At 37.8% G+C, this 17,774-nt stretch overlaps 1 protein-coding gene across 3 annotated transcripts in view; it reads left to right on the forward strand.

Annotated features, from left to right (window-relative positions):
- The window catches only part of MCC (MCC regulator of Wnt signaling pathway), a 614,110-nt gene that overhangs the window by 195,265 nt on the left and 401,071 nt on the right, over positions 1 to 17,774 (forward strand). The gene's annotated exons all lie outside the window — the stretch shown is intronic.

The following is a 17,774-nucleotide window of genomic DNA, read 5'->3' on the forward strand; positions in this document are numbered from 1 at the left end:
TGAGAATTGTGAAACAAATAGTTATATGTATACAAGTCAAAGATCAACTTAATTAATTATTGCAACAACAGAAATTTTTTAAAAATCCTTTTAAATACACCTACTGGTACTTGGTAGGTTAAATAGAAACCTGTTATTAAATAGAGAATTTTTTTAATTTTTAAAAATTTTTGCCAGTGTTTTGGACACTTTTTTTTACTGAATTATTGTTCCTGAATTATGTTTCTCATTTTATTTGGGTTTTTTTTCTAATTTTTTTTATTGTATAGTATAACATATATACAAAGCAAAGAAATAAAAAAGCAATAGTTTTCAAAGTACTCTTCAACAAGGGGTTACTGGACAGATCTGAGTTTGTCATGGGCTACCAATATATGATCCTTTCATATTTTTCTTTCTAGCTGATCCAGAATATAGGAGGCTAGAGGTCTTAAATATTTTTTTATCATCACAATCAACTTTTTTTCCTTCTTTTATTTCATGAAAAATAACATATATACAAAAAAGCTATAAATTTCAAAGCACAGCACCACAATTAATTGTACAACATATTTCAGAATTTCACATGGGTTATAGTTTCACAATTTTAGGTTTTTACTTCCAGCTGCTCTAAAATACTGGAGACAAATAGAGATATCAATTTAATGATTCAGCATTCATTTTCATTTCTTAAATCCTATCTTTTATGTATAACTCCACCATTACCTTTGATCTTTCCATACCTCTCTTTAGGGTTGTTTGGGCTATGGCAATTCTAAATTTTTGATATTGGAAGGGTCTGACACTAATATGGCAGGTAGGGAGATTAAACTATCTGATGTTCTATAGAGGCTGGGCTACGTTTCAGGACTTATCTGGACCTGGGACCCACCTGGAGGTTGTAGGTTTCTGAAAAGTTACTCCAGTGCATGGAACCCTTGTGGAATCTTATATATTGCCCTAGGTGTTCTTTAGGATTGGCCGGAATGGTCCTGGCTGGGGGTTGGCAGGTTATGATAGATAGCAAGGTCTACCTGAAGCTTGCTTAAGAGCAAACTCCAGAGTTGCCTCTCGACTCTATTTGAACTTTCTCTGCCACTGATACTTTATTAATTACACTTCTTTCTCCCCTTTTGGTCAGGATGGAATGTTTGATCCCATGGTGCCAGGTCTGGATTCATCCCTGGGAGTCGTCTCGCATGTTGCCAGGAAGACTTTCACCCCTGGATGTCATGTCCCACGTAGAGGGGAAGGCATTGATTTCACGTGCAGAGTTGAGCTTAGAGAGACTGAGGCCACATCTGAGCAACAAAAGAGGTCCTCCAGAAGTAATTCTTAGGCATGCCAATAGGTAGACTGAGCTTCTCCGCTACCTACATAAGTTTCATAAGAGTAAGCCTCATGATCGAGGGCATGGCCTATTGTTTTGGGTGTCCCTAAACTTTGACACAGTATCAGGGGACTCGCTGATGGTAACGTTTTATAGTTCCATATTCTTTCTCCCCTCCCTCAGGGGACTTTGCCAATACTTTTATATTATCTGGTTAATATACTCTAGGATGTTTCCAGGCATTACAATAATATATACAGGATTAAAGGACCTCTTTCTTATTCTGTACTCCCTGTGTTTCAGTTGCTCAAATGAGCTATACAGATGGGTTGAATTAGATTATGCAGTACAGAAAATTTAATTTCCAGATCAAAGAAACCTTTCTTCCATTGGTCTCAAAGAGTATGTGTGGTTCTAAAATATAGACACTGTCTCCCTTACCCCTATGTTCTGAATTACTTTAACCCTAACCTGTTTGGCTTCGTTCTTATCTCTAAATATTAGGTTATATATATAAAACATCCTCTCAAAATCCAAAAATAATAATCACCACTCTGGACTTAATGTGTCTACTCTAAAAGCTTACAATCTAGGCCTGTGTTTTCTTATAAGCATTTTCTAAAGGTGACCATACAATTGTTCTCTTGTTTCTGGCTTATTTTGTCTCACCAAATGTCCCACATGTTCATTCACATCATTGCATGCCTCGTGACTTTGTTCCTTTTTGTAGCAGCACAACCTTCATTCATAAGTACACACCATCATTTGCCAACCTATTTCTCTGTCAGGTGCATCCTTCAGCCACCTGAATTTATCAGGCATCATGTAGAATGCCCAAAGCCCACAGTCCAACAACATTCTCAATTTTAGATAATTTCATTGCTAACAAGAGAAAGAAAACCAATAAACACACCCGTGCCAAATAAGAAATCTAAAGCTCCTCTTAACTCTTGTCCCTCACCCCATTATTTACCTCTGCTGTTGCTGTGGTAGTGCTGATAGTTTCCTTTTGAACATAGCTCATAACATGCAATAGCAGTTTCCCCCCTGTACCCTGGAATTAAACACTCTATACAAGAATCATATCTTTGCAGTAATTCTTATGAGACCTAATTCGTATTTATAGTGTGAATCAGTGGGACACTTAGGTCTATACAACCCCTTTCAATCTTATTCATCTTCAATATGGTAATATTACTTCTAGACCCATTAGAGAATCACCTTCACACCTATCTATTCCCTTACATTGGAGTTCAACCTCATTAGCTAACGATTTACCCATCACTAGTTTCTATGTATCTCTAAGTCCCCTATATTCTGTTATTATAAGCCTCTGATTATACCTTTATGCTGGTCGTAAAAGTAGATTCATATAGTATCTATCCTTTTGTGTCTGGCTAATTTCACTCAGCTTTATGTCCTCAAGGCTCATCCAACCTGTCATGTCCTTCAGGACGTCATTTTGTCTTACTGCTACATAGTGTTCCATCATATATATATACCACATTTTGTTGATCCACTCATCTGTTGATGGGAATTTGGTTTGTTTCCATCTTTTTGACAATTGTGAATAATGCTGCTATGAACATCGGTGTGCAAATGTCTGTTTGTGTCATTGCTTTCAGCTTCTTCTGGGTATATACCAAGTAGTGCTATTGATGGGTCATAGGGCAACTCAATATTTAGTTTCCTAAGGAACCGCCAAAGAGTCTTCCATAATGGCTGCACCATTATACATTCCCACCAGCAGTGCATAAGTGTCCCAGTTTCTCCACATCCTCTCCAACATTTATAGTTTCCTATTTGTTTAATGGCAGCCATTCTTATAGATGTGAGCTGGTATCTCATTATAGTCTTGATCTGCATTTTCCTTATAGCCAATGAAAATGAGCATCTCTTCATGTGCTTTTGAGCCATCTGTATTTGCTCTTCAGAAAAATGTCTACTCATATCTTTAGCCCATTTTATGATTGGGTTGTTTCTTCTTTTATTGTTGAGTTGTGTGAGTTCTTTGTATATATAGGAAATCAAATATTTGTCTTATATGTGATTTCCAAATATTTTCTCCCATTGAGTTGGCTGCCGCTTCACCTTTTTGACAAAGTCTTTTGGGGTGCAGGAGCATTTGATTTTGAGGAGTTATCATTTATCTATTTTTTCTTTTGTTGCTTGTGCTTTGGGTGTAAAGTTTAGGAAGCTACCTCCTATTAGTAGGTCTTGAGAATATTTCTCTACATTTTCTTCTAAAAGCTTTATGTTGCTAGGTCTTATATTTAGGTGTTTGACCCACTTTGAGTTAATTTTTGTACGGTGTAAGATAGGGGTCCTCTTTCATTCTTTTGGCTGTTGATATCCAGTTCCTCCATGCCTAGTTTCTGAAAAGACTATTTTGTCCCAGTTCAGAGGATTTGTAGGCCTTGTCAAAAATCAGTTGACCAAGTCTCTTCAATAAATGGTGCCTAGAGAACTGGATATCCATATGCAAAAGAATGAAAGAAGACCCATATCTCACGCCCTATACAAAAGTTAACTCAAAATGGATCAAAGATCTAAACATTAGGTCTAAGACCATAAAACAGTTAGAGGAAAATGTAGGGAGATATCTTATGAAACTTACAATTGGAGGCGGTTTTATGGACCTTAAACCTAAAGCAAGAGCACTGAAGAAGGAAATAAATAAATGGGAACTCCTCAAAATTAAACACTTTTGTGCATCAAAGAACTTCATCAAGAAAGTAGAAAGACAGCCTACACAATGGGAGACAATATTTGGAAATGACATATCAGATAAAGGTCTAGTATCCAGAATTTATAAAGAGATTGTCCAACTCAACAACAAAAAGACAGCCAACCCAATTACAAAGTGGGAAAAAGACTTGAACAGACACCTATCAGAAGAGGAAATACAAATGGCCAAAAGGCACATGAAGAGATGCTCAATGTCCCTGGCCATTAGAGAAATGCAAATCAAAACCACAATGAGATATCATCTCACACCCACCAGAATGGCCATTATCAACAAAACAGAAAATGACAAGTGCTGGAGAGGATGCGGTGAAAGAGGCACACTTATCCACTGTTGGTGGGAATGTCAAATGGTGCAACCACTGTGGAAGGCAGTTTGGCGGTTCCTCAAAAAGCTGAATATAGAATTGCCATACGACCCAGCAATACCATTGCTGGGAATCTACTCAAAGGAATTAAGGGCAAAAACTCAAACGGACATTTGCACACCAATGTTTATAGCAGCGTTATTTACAATTGCAAACAGATGGAAACAGCCAAAATGTCCATCAACAGAAGAGTGGCTAAACAAACTGTGGTATATACATACAATGGAATATTATGCAGCTTTAAGACAGGATAAACTTATGAAGCATGTAATAACATGGATGGAACTAGAGAACATTATGCTGAGTGAGTCTAGCCAAAAACTAAAAGACAAATACTGTATGGTCCCAATGATGTGAATCGACATTCGAGAATAAAGTTGGAATATGTCATTGATAACAGAGTCCAGCAGGAGTTAGAAACAGGGTAAGATAATGGGTAATTGGACCTGATGGGATACAGACTGTGCAACAGGACTAGATACAAAAACTCAAAAATGGACAGCACAATAATACCTAATTGTAAAGTAATCATGTTAAAACACTGAATGAAGCTGCATCCGAGCTATAGGTTTTTGTTTTGTTTTGTTTTGTTTTGTTCTTACTATTATTACTTTTATTTTTTTCTCTATATTAACATTCTATATCTTTTTTGGTTATATTGCTAGTTCTTCTAAACCGATGCAAATGTACTAAGAAACGATGATCATGCATCTATGTGATGATGTTTAGAATTACTGATTGCATATGTTGAATGGTATGATTTCTAAATGTTGGGTTAATTTCTTTTTTTCCGTTAATTAATAAAAAAAAAAATCAGTTGACCAGAGATTTGGTGGTCTATTTCTGCACTCTTGATTCGATTACACTGGTTAATACTGTCTTTGTGCCAGCACCATGCTGTTTTGACCTCTGTGGCTTTATAATAGGTTTTAAAGTCGGGGAGTGTTAATCCTCCCACTTCGTTATTTATTTTTAGGATGATTTAGCTATTCAGGGTCTCTTTCCCTTCCAGATGAATTTGGTAGTCAGGTTTTCCAAATCTTCAAAGTAGGCTGTTGGAATTTTGATTGATACTGCATTGAATCTGTAGATCAATTTGGGGAAAATTGACATCTTAACTATATTTAGCCTTCCTATTCATGAGCAGGGAATGTCTTTCCCCCTATTTAGATCTCCTTTGATTTCTTTTAGCAGTGTTATGTAGTTTTCTGTGTACAAGTCCTTTACATCCCTATTAAGTTCATTCCTAAGTATTTGATTCTTTTAGTTGCTATTTTGAATAGACTTTTTTCCTTTGGTGACTCTGTAGCTGGGTCATTGCTTGTGCATAAAAATGTTACTGATTTTTGCACATTAATTTTATATTCCACCAGCTTGCTGAATTTGTTTATTAGTTCAAGTAACTTTGCTGTGGATTCTTCAGGATCCTCCAAATATAGTATCATATCATTTGCAAATAACAAAAATTTTACTTCTTCCTTTCAATTTGGATGACTTTTATTTGTTTGTCCTGCCTGATTGCTCTAGCTGGAACTTCTAGCCCAATGTTGAATAATAGTGGTGATAATGCACATCCTTGTCTTGTACCCAATCTTAGGGGTTAGGCTTTCAGTCTCTCTCCATTGAGTACGATGCTGGCTATTGGTTTTTCATATATTCCCTTTATCATATTGAGGTAGTTAACTTTGATTCCTATCTTTTGGAGGGTTTTTTATCAGAAAAGGATGTTGAATTTTGTCAAATGCTTTTTCAGCACCATTTGAGATGATCATGTGATTTTTTCCCTTTTGATTTAATGTGCTGTATTACATCAATTGATTTTCTGGTGTTGAACCATCCTTGCATTCCTGGCATAAACCCCACTTGGTCATGGTGTATAATTCTTTTAATGTGTTGTTGGATTCGATTTGCTAATATTTTATTGAGAATTTTTGCATCTGTGTTCATTAGGGAGATTGACCTGTACTTTTCCTTCCTTATAACAACATCTTTACCCAGTTTTGGTATTAAAATGATATTAGTTTCATAAAATGAGTTAGGTAGAGTTCCGTTTTCCTCAATTTTTTTGAAAAGTTTGAGCAGGATTGGTGTTAGTTCTTTTTGGAATGTTTGGTAAAATTTCCCTGTGAAGCCATCTGGGCCTGGGCTTTTCTTTGTAGGAAGATTTTTGATGACTGATTGAATCTCTTTACTTGTGATTGGTTTATTGAGATCTTCTATTTCTTCCTGTCAGTGTAGCTTGTTTGTGTGTCTCCAGGAATTTGTCCATTCCATCTAAGTTGTCTAGTTTGTTGTCATATAGTTGTTCATAGTTTCCTTTTATGATTTATTTCTTCAGGGTCTGTGGTAATGCACCCCTTCTCATTCCTGATTTTGTTGATTTGCATCCTCTCTCTTTTGTCCCTTTTTTAGTCTTGCTAATGGCCCATCAATTTTTGTTTTTTGTTTTTTTACATGGGCAGACACGGGGAATCAAACCTCCATCAATTTTATTGATTTTGTCAAAGAACCAATTTTTGGTTTTATTGATTCTTTCTTTTGTTCTCCCATTCATTTATCTCTGCTTTCATCTTTGTTATTTCTCTTCTCCTATTTGCTTTGGGGTTAGTATGCTGTACTTTCTGAAGCTCCTCCATGTCTGCTTTTAAACCCTCAATTTTTTCTCTTTCTTGTTTTTTAATATAGGCAATAGAGCAATAAATTTCCCTCTCAGCACAGCCATTGTCACATCCCATAAGTTGTGATAAGTTGTATTGCTGATTTCTCTAGCAATTTCTTCTTTGACCCACTGGTTGTTTGAGAGTGTGTTATTTAATACCCATACATTTGTGAATGTTCTCATTCTTTGGCAGTTATTGAGATACAGCTTCATCTCATTGTGATCAGAGAAAGTGCTTTGAATAATTTCAATACTTTTAAATTTATAAAGACCTGTTTTGTGCCCCAGCATATGATCTATCCTGGAGAATATTGCATGAACACTAGAGAAGAATGTATATTCTTGTGCTTTGGGTTGCAATGACCTGTATTTGTCTGTTAGGTCTAATTCATTTATCAAGTGATTTAATTTCTCTATTTCCTTGTTGATCTTCTGTCTTATTGTTCCTTCTATAGAGGAGAGTTGAGTATTGAAGTCTCCTACAATTATTATTGAAACATCTATCACTCCCTTCAGTTTTGCCAGTCCGTCTCATGTACTTTGAAACATTTATGATTTTTATATCTTCTTGGGGAGTTGACCCTTTAATTAGTATGTAGTGACCTTCTTTGTCTCTTATGATGTCTTTACATTTAAGGTCTATTTTGTCTGATGTAGTATATCTACTCCTGCTTTCTTTTGGTTACAACTTGTGTGAAAAATCTTTTTCCTTCCTTTCACTTTCAATATATTTGTATCTGTTCTAATTTGCTAGCTGCCAGAATGCAATATACCAGAAACAGAATGACTTTTTTAAAAAGGAGAATTTAATCAGATGCTAATTTACAGTTCCAAGGCTGAGAAAATGTCCCAATTAAAACAAGTCTATAGGAATGTCCAATATAAGGCATCCAGGGAAAGATACCTTGGTTCAAGAAGGCCAATGAAATTCAGGGTTTCTCTCTCAAGTGAAAAGGCACATGGTAAACACAGTCAGAGTTTCTCTCTCATCTGGAAGGGCACATGGTAAACATGGCATCATCTGCCAGCTTCTTCTCCTGGCTTCCTGTTTCATGAAGTTCCCTGGGAGGTATTTTCCTTCTTCATCTCCAAAGGTCACTGGCTCGTAGACTTTGCTGCTCATGGCTATGTCATTCTGCTCTGCTCTCTCTGAATCTCCCATTCTCCAAAATGTTTCCTCTTTTATAGGACTTCAGAAACTAATCAAGACCCACCTAAATGGGTGGAGACATGTTATCACCTAATCTAGTTTAATGACCACTCTTGATTAGGTTACACCTACAGGGAGATGATCTAATTACAAATTCAAACATGCAGTATTGAATAGGGATTAGAAGAAACAGCTGCCTTTACAAAATGGGATTAGGATTAAAACATGGCTTTTCTAAGGTACATACAGCATTTCAAACCAGCACAGTTTCCTTCTGTCTAAAATGAGTCTCTTGTAAGCAGCATATAGCTGGAGTATGTTTCTTAATCCATTCTGCCAAACTGTATCTTTTAATTGGTAAATCTAGTCCATTAACATTCAAAGTTATTACTGAAAATTATTTCTTGATGCCACCTTCTTATCTTTCTTATTTTATTTGTCAGAGCTATATATTCTTTTCCCTCTTTCTCTTTGTATTCTTTAAATCACCCTTAGTGGTACTCTTCAATTCTCTGCCCTCCTCCAGACCTCCCTCTCCTGTCTTTTTTTTTTTCAGCCAGCAGAATTCCTTTTAGTATTTCATGTAGGGCCAGTCTCTTGTTGACAGATTCTTTCAGGACTTTTTTGTCTGTGAAAACTTTTATCTCTCCTTCAGTTTTAAAGGACTATTTAGCTGGGTACAGAATTCTTGGCTGGAAGTCTTTCTCTTTCCGGATCTTGAATATATCATAGCACACTGCCTTCTCGTCTCCAGGGTACTAGTTGAGTAGTCTGAAGTCAGTCTTATTTGATTCCCCTTGTATGTAGTAGATTGTTTTTCTCTTGCCGCCTTCAGGCTTTTCTGCTTCTCTTCAACATTTGACAGACTGATTCGTATGTGCCTTGGAGAAGGCCTATTTAGATTTATTCTGTTTGGAGTTCTTTGGGTTTCTTTGACTTGTATATTTATGTCCTTTATGAAGGTTGGGAAGTTTTCCCCCATTATATCCTCAAGTACTCTTCCTAGCCCTTTACTCCTCTCTTCTCCGTCTGGAACACCAATCATTCTTATATTTGTGCACTTTGTTTTGTCATTTTCCTGAGTTCCTATTCAATTTTTTCCATCTTTTTTGCCATTGGCTGTTTTGAGTCTTCAAAGTCAATTATCCTGTCCTCTATTTCACTTATTCTTTCTTCTATCTCTTCAAATCTGATGTTGTGTGCCTCTAGTATGTTTTTTATTTGGTCAACAGAGTCTTTAATCTCTGTGATATCTGCTATTTTTCTATTTATTCTTTCAAATTCCTCTTTATGTTCTTCTATTATCTTCTTGATCTCCTTTATGTCATTTGCTATCCCACTTATTTTATTAAGTAGAGTTGTATGAACATCTTGATTAGTTGTTCCAGTGTCTGTGTCTCCTCTGGTGTTTTAATTTGGTCATTTGCAGTGCTATATCTCTCTGCATTGTGCTATGCTTAGTGATCTTCTGCTGTTTTCATGGCATCTCAATATCTTGATTGATTTACTTTGGGAGTTGATTTCTTTCGGTAGTGTAAGTCCTTGTGTTTCTGGGATTGTTGTACAGCAGGGAGCAGGGCACAGAGTGGCACACTCAGTATGGTGATTTGTTTCAGGGCAGATATAGGCGCAGGTTGAGGATGTTACACTGATGCTTGTGAATGTGGGCGCCCAGCAGCCAGGAAGGATGTAGCTGTGTGGGTGCACTAGTCTGGGCTTGTAACCCTTGTGTGCACTAATCTAAGACATGGGGCCGTTTGTGCACATGCATAGAGCTGTGGCAGCAGGTCAGGGTTATGCCTTTGTGGATTGGGGGCAGATGTGATCTGGCTGTGCAGGTCAGACCTTTCTCAGAGCTAGGTGTGTGGCTGAGGGCTGTGCGCATGCATGGTTCTAGAACTGCTGTAACATGTGGTTCCCAGAGCTGAATGATGTGATGGGGGCTTGTGCACATGCGTGGGCCTAGGAGTGCCATAAATGGGTGCATAGATTTCAGTTGGGGTGGAGTAAAGCTGCGTGACACCATGGGTGGGGGTGGGGTGGGGTGAGGGGCAGGGGTAGCCTAAGTATGGAGGTGAGTGCCCACAGCCTTTATGCAACAGCCTGCAGGGAACAGGGAAAGGGAGGTAGTGCTTGGAAGGTGTGCAGGAGAGGTTGGTTGGGCTGCATTTGGGGTGGGCATATGGTGCAGGTACATGCACTGGGGGCTGGTGGGGTGGGGGTGCCTGGAGTGGGGGGAATGGGAGTGAGTGATGGGGTTTGGGTGCATGGGGTGTGGGGTGAGTTGCCGATCATGGGGCTGCGCTGGTGAGGGTAGCGCCCCCAAGGAACGTGGCCTGGCTTACTCCTTAGTCCTGGGCTCCTGTCCATGCACTTCCACAGGCTCTGCGGCTCCACTCCTCAATGCCAGGCTCCAGCTTTCTGCCTCTCAGTTTCACGGCCTCTGCAGCCAGGGCTGCCACGCGTGGTACAGAAGGCTCTCCCAGGTCAGCCACACTCCTGAATCGTCACCTCAGTTGCCCTCCTCTCACTTCTCTAACTTTTCTGTGGAGCAGGGCTAAGCTCAAGCTACTCTATTTGGCCATCTTCCCAGAAGTCCCCTCTTTTCTTGTATTTTTTTTTTGTGCTTATTTTTCAAAACATTCATTTATTATAATGTTTGCTAGCACACTAGCAAGTAAAATACTGATTATTTAGCTTTATAATTCAGGTTTAGTGCTATTGTCATTGAACCCTGGCTTTTTCTGTATTATTATAAAAACACAAAAATTCAAATAATTATAAGTATTTGGCAAAAACAGAAAAGAAAGTTACTATATTTTAAAAGCTACAGTTTTGGAAAAGTTTTAATTTAATGATAGTTTTATCACTGTTTCCTTGCCCCCAGATTATTCAGGATCATAAGTGTATGAGTCTAATTAATACCATAATGAGCATGCCAATTATTACACAGAACTGGGAAATAACTAATCTTAAAACAGTTTATTTGGCCACTTATTAAATATAACAATCCTTATGAAAATCATAGTGCCCTATTTTCAGACACACCTGTCAGTATATGTATTTATCAATATCCTGAAATAAAAGTGTATATATCCCCACTGTGTATATAAAATTACCAATAAAATATTTTTATGACTATACAAAAATTATACTGAATCATCTTATATACAGAATTCTTTTAGAAATACTAGGTCATAAAAAAAAAATTCCCACCTAAAGGGTCCTTAAATAAACCTTTGCCTAAATGTGGGATATGACTCCCAGGGATGAGCCTGGCCCTGGCACCATGGGATCAACTATGCCTGCCTGACCAAAAGGGGGAAAGGAATTGTAACAGATAAGGTATCAGTGGCTGAGATTTCAAATGGAGTTGAGAGCCTACCCTGGAGGCTACTCTTACCCAAGCTTCAGCTAGACATTCCTACCTATAATGGTTTGCTAAACCCCAAGCAAATCCATTTCTGCCAACCCTAAAGAACACCTAGGGCTTTATATGGGATTCCACAAAGGTTCCATGCATTAGGATTACTTTCCAGAAACCTACAACCTCCAGATGGGTCCCTGGACCAGATAAGTCCTGAAATGCAGAGAGGCCAGCCTCACCAGAACATCAACTAGTTCCATCCACCTATCCCATATTATCGACAGCCCTTTCCAACATGAAAAAGTTGGGATGCGTACAGCTCAAATACTGCTAAAGAGTGGGAGAAAGATTAAAGGTGATGGTGGCGTTATACAGACAAGGTGGGGTTTAACAAATGAGTATGATTGCTGAATCATTATATTGATATGTCCTTTAGTCCTCAATATCTTAGAGCAGCTAGAAGTAAACACCTAAAATTGTGGAATTGTAACCCATACCAAACTCTAAACTGTTCTACAACTAATTGTTGTGATGTACTTTGAAATTTATTCCTTTTTTGTATATATGTTACTTTTCACAAAAAAAGTCGATTGTGATGATAAATGCACTGCATATGATAATATTGTCAACCATTGATTGTAGACCTTGGATGATTACATGGTAAGTGAATATATAATATATATCAATAAAATTGCAATAAAAATTAAAATAAAATTTTGCCTAACCCCTTCATTTTCAAAATGAGGACATAGAAGACCAGACTAAAGAAAAAAAGATTTGCATAAGGTCTCATAGGAAGAAGTAGGAGAACTGAGACTGCAAGGTGCATTTCTTGACCTAGACTGAGGGGTGTCCCTGGTGGTTGGCAGGACAAGAAACAGCTGCTGGGAGCAAATGTGAGGCTCCTGTGTTCTCCTTGGGAGCTTTGCTATTGGACTCTGTCTCTCTTCTGCTTTGGTACTGGGTTATTGCTCTTATGTCCTTTAGCCTCTTTTGTGGAGCTAATGTTCAGGTAGAATGCCCTAGTACAGATGATATACATGGTGACACACCAGGTCTCAACTCTCCTGACTTACCTGTTACCCTCTCCCAGGAGTCCTCGTCTCCCCACAGCTCTGCAGCTAAGGAGTTAATGCTGGCCCTGCAGGTTCCCCCAGGTCTGGTTCTTGCACTGCTGCCAGCTGGCATCTCAGACATCTGTTCTGGTTGACTGGTGCCTGTGCTGCGCCAGTTGTTAAATGTTTTTGCTATCTCGCCTGCCCTTTTGGCAACCTATTGGATTGAAACAACTAATCCATTTTTAGGACCTGATAAGGATGTTGGCAGCATCAGATAGCAAGATGGTGGGAGGCTACCAGATTACACTGTCTTAATAATTTACATTATTTTTCATGTGATTCTGATAGCTAGTTCAATTGAGGGTCATATTTTATTATATTTTATTTTACCATGTTTCGTGGAAGACCTGTGATTTACTATAGTAAAGGAGTTTTGCAAATTTGAAAGTACACACTAGAGGGCACTGGGCCCATATCTAGACATCTGACAATTACCCCTTTCTTTGCATTCCTCAGCCTTTCCTTTTGTTGTAGGGTAGGGAAGAAAGAGTCTCCTCCACATAATACAAATGCCATTTATGTCTGAAGTATTTTATGAAAACAGATCAGTTGCTTGGCAGCACCCTGTCTGTCATTCCTTATAGTTTCTTTTCCATCCTCCTTCCAACGACTTATCTCGGTGGAAGTCAGCTTTAATGGCAGAGTTATTATTAACGTCTTAATAATTTTCATTTTTAAAGAAAACACAGAGGGGTGAGAGAAAATATACATTCCTAAATTGGAGTAGTTGTCTGTCTTTGCTTGTTTGTATTTGTGAATAAAGTCATGAATTAAAGAGTGAAGAAGAAGAAAGGTTCAGTGAGACAGATATTCGTGTAGTTTTTATGTATCGAGGCAAAAAACATTTACATGATACTTCAGAGCTGCCTCTCCTTGCCTATGGTCACTAAAGAGAATCATGTTTCAGCCCACTTAGTTTTTCCTTTCATTCGCTATCTTTAGTAGGAGAGAGTCCTGCTTGCTGGAAGTGAAGCTAAGCTGATTTATATAATAAAGGGATGGGGGTGGAACTGAGTGGATGGAGAAACAGTAAAACCATCAGACTATGTGATTGCAGAGAGTTCTGGGGTATTGATGAGAAAAGTAGAAAAGTTCAAGTGCAGCTGAAAAATGTAATGGTTTTCAAGAGGAAAGGAAAGGGACATTAAGGAGTACATCAGTGGATTATTTATGAGTCTGCCTGTTGTAGACTCTGAGGAACCGAAATAAGGGATTTGATTTATTTTTAATTACTTTTGGTTTTTGGACTGTTTCTTTGAAAGGGATGACCCTCAGAAACTAGCTTGTGTGAACTAGCAGGTATTTGTTATTTGAATTGGTGAGAGCTATAGAAGTTGTTTTCCTTTATAGTTATTAAAAAAAAATAGTGTTTAGCTATGTTTTCTCTTAGGCACAGGTAGGAAATAAGATGCTGTTGTTCAGATTTTCCACCATCCACCTAACCAAAGGCCTGAGTGGGAGAAAAGACTCTGGGACAATTTTCGCAGCCTGTGCTTCTGCAACACAGAGACAGGGACCCCCTCTGTGTTCTCTTGGTGTTTCCAATGTTTATTGAGCCTTTACTGAATATGACGTATGACATCTAAGCGCTTTGCATATTTTGCTTAATCCTACAACAGTCTCATGCCGTGGGTACACTCAAGACCCCCATATACAGATGAAGAAATTGAGGACTATGAAGGTTGCCCAAAGTGAAACGATTAGAATGTAGAAGGCTGAAATTTCAACTCGGGTTTTGTCTGACTCCACAGCTTGAGCTCATTTATGTGCCTCCAAAGGAAGAAGGAATGCAACAGGCAATGCCCTCAGACAGTCTCCCCTTCTCACACACCCTGAACTGGATGTGATTTCCTGATTTCTTCAAAGGACAGAGCTAATTCCCTGACCGCCCTGGGGATAGCCTGGGCCATCACACAGACACAAATTCACTGATGGTGTTCTCATTTCTCTGATTTTGTAAAGACATTGTCACTGGAGAGTAATTAAAACCCCTGGTGGATTTATGTTGGGGTCTCCAGACTTGGTTGTGGAGTTATTTATGCCTAGTGACAGGGTAAATTAGCTTTAAAGGCTGAGAGAAATGCATCTGCCACTTCGCTGTAGTTAGAAGCATCTATCAAAGATGCATTTGGAACACAGAGACCTCAATCTAATTGCCAGAAATGCCATGGGCTTTCTTCAGTTAGACTTAAAAATGGAGAAGAAAAGAGCTAGCAGTGAGAGAGGTGGACCCCTTAACTTGTCATCAGTAGAGTTCAGTGGTAGAGGAGTAATCTCTTTCCTAGCCCTGTCTCCCTTCAGCCCCTGGGATAATGGTCCTTGTGCCAAAGATGAGGGCAAAACCTTTCCCTGTCACCCTGAGTCAAGGATGTTTGTTCTTATTTTTTGTTTATTATGTGTCAGACATTGGCCATCCAGAGATGGCCAGCCCCTCTTTCAAGCCTGTTGCCTCCCCACTCCTTTTCCAACTATCGCTTACTGCACTATTTGTTTCTCTCAGGGAAGGGGTAAGGTATTAATTATTCCTAAGACTGGCATTCACATAAGCTCAAGAAGAAGTAAACATTGCCAGGTTCTAAGGCAGAAACGGAGTAGGAGATCTATGAATTATGGTGTCAATTAGACTTCTATTCAGAATAATCATTTTTAAATTAGGTTTTATTCTATGTTTATAGATGTCAGTATAATATATTTTGTATTAAAATAATAATAACCCAAATGTCAACTACCCCTTTGTCCTTTGGTTTCAGTGTCTATCTCTGCCATCTCTGTTTCTGTCTCATTGTAACCCAGATATGAAACTCAGTGAAGAATCTTTGATCACAAAAAATTGGTGAATAATATGGATTTTAGTAACAAAGACATGGAGGACATATATGTAATATGATATAAATTATATATTTAATTGATATGATATATAATTTTTTGATATATAATATTACTCCCCACTCCAAACCCTCTTTTTCAAGCAAAGAGCTTGGACAGCCATATTAGACACATTGTCCTCTAGAAACCCTCCTCAGTCCCTGTCTGTGGTTTTTCTCTCTATGTTCTACACCCTTCTCCCAGGCAGTGCCCTTGTCCATTTATTCTTCTCTATTTACTTCCCCTTTTTTAGAGGGATGCAAATTCCTCTCCTATTCTTATGTATTGTGGTTTAGACACCATCTTTGGTTACTAAACATGTCCTTCAGATCCTATGCTTCCAAGGTAAGTAGTTGATGAAACTATTTCTTTCCAACAACAATAAAAAAGTATTTCGTTATAGAAATTGGCCTTGTTATAAATATGGAATTCTGAAATGAGGGACCATTTACAGAATCTTGAATCTAAATAGTCTGATACAACTCAGCCCAGTTCAAACATCTTTTGTTTAATAAGACTTGAAAGGACTGAAGAATTTATGAAGATGACAAAAAGAGTGTTGAGAATGCCTGAATCCATACTCTGTAGTGGGCACCACACAAAATTTATTCTAAACTCAAAATATTGCCAAAACTATACATAAATAAATATGTGTACTCATTTGCCTTTGCTATGGAACCAGAGATATCTTTAACCAGGGCAAATAGGACAGTCCTAGTTATGTCTAGATTCTTCCATGTGCCCCATATTATTTTTATACCTAGTTTTGATTCATAGTTAGATGTGGGAAATTCAAAACTATATCAAAGCATATCAAATTCAAACACATTTTTCTATTTGGCCCACTAATGGCTTTAATCTAGACAAAACGTCCAATTTACAACCAAAAGTATAAATGAAACCCTAATTCATATCTTTGCTGACGACTCCTCCTCCCCACCAGCACTCACCCAGAGTCCGCAAGTTACCTTTGCAACATGCGATCCAGATTCTTGGGTTTCACCAAAGCTTTCTAGAATTCAGGTACATTAAGATCATGTCTCCATTAGACCTCGTTGGCTAGAAACAGTTCCAATGAATCAAAAGAATGTAACTAAAGTATTTGAGGGTGGAGTGGGGGGTGGGGTAAAACCATATCAGGGTTGGCTGTAGATCCACAGTTTAAAATTCCATGAAATTTAACGGAGTGGCTCTTTTATAAACCAAATACAGGTTTATGCTCTTGAAAGACTGCCTTCAGATGAATTAAATCTTGATTGGAATGGCATCATGCATTGTAATACTTTCCATTAAGTAAATGGCTTTTAGTTGTTCAATAAAATATTCAAGATTCTCACTGAGATTTAAGTTTCTCTGGGCTCTCAGTGCTTATAATTCTGGGCGATTGCCTAAGATAGCAGTAAAACACTTTGCAGGGACGTCTAAGGAGCCATCTGGAAATAAGGCTGACTAACATCCGTGAGAGAAAGGATTTTTGTTTCAAACTAGGATTTAGGTTGGTAGAAATACCTTGAGAGAAACTTTGGTAATTGAAACAGCCAGAATTTAATATGCTTTTCTAGACAGATTTTATTTTGATGTTGAAATTTCAATTTGAGCTTTCTTATTGTATGAACTACTAAAATGTTATCCATCTCTTCAAGTGCTGTCCCTATAAAAAATTAACAAAAGGAGTTATGGGTGAAGATTTTGGTAAGGAAGAAACACTGCTAATTCTTTTTCCAATATCATCATAAAATACATCTCTTTCCTACCCTCCTCCCCAGCTGACTTATCTCAATATAAAAATGGTTTCAAAATCCTCTAAGCAGTGAACAGTCCTCAACTTTTATTTTCTTTTTCTAAAGTGGTAAGGAGGTAGGTTGAAATTAAAGAAATGAATATGTAAAATGTCAGGTTAGACTTGAATGGATTGCTAGCTGCCTTTAGATTCACAGAAAGATAACAGTAATATTATAGATGCCATTTATTTTCTTCTTTATACCTTTTCTGCATTTTTCATATTACTTAACATAAACATTTATGGTTTTCATAATAGAAGAAGAAAAAAAACTTTCAGAAATCTTAGTTTTTATCAGCATAGCATATATGCATGAGGATAATGGATGATACTAACATGATAAAAATGTTAAAGTGATTCTTTTTTGCACATTTGCATTTTTTAATTTTTATGCAGTGCACATTTCTTGCATA

Source organism: Tamandua tetradactyla, chromosome 21 (assembly GCF_023851605.1).
Source record: "Tamandua tetradactyla isolate mTamTet1 chromosome 21, mTamTet1.pri, whole genome shotgun sequence".
Lineage (NCBI taxonomy): Eukaryota > Metazoa > Chordata > Mammalia > Pilosa > Myrmecophagidae > Tamandua > Tamandua tetradactyla.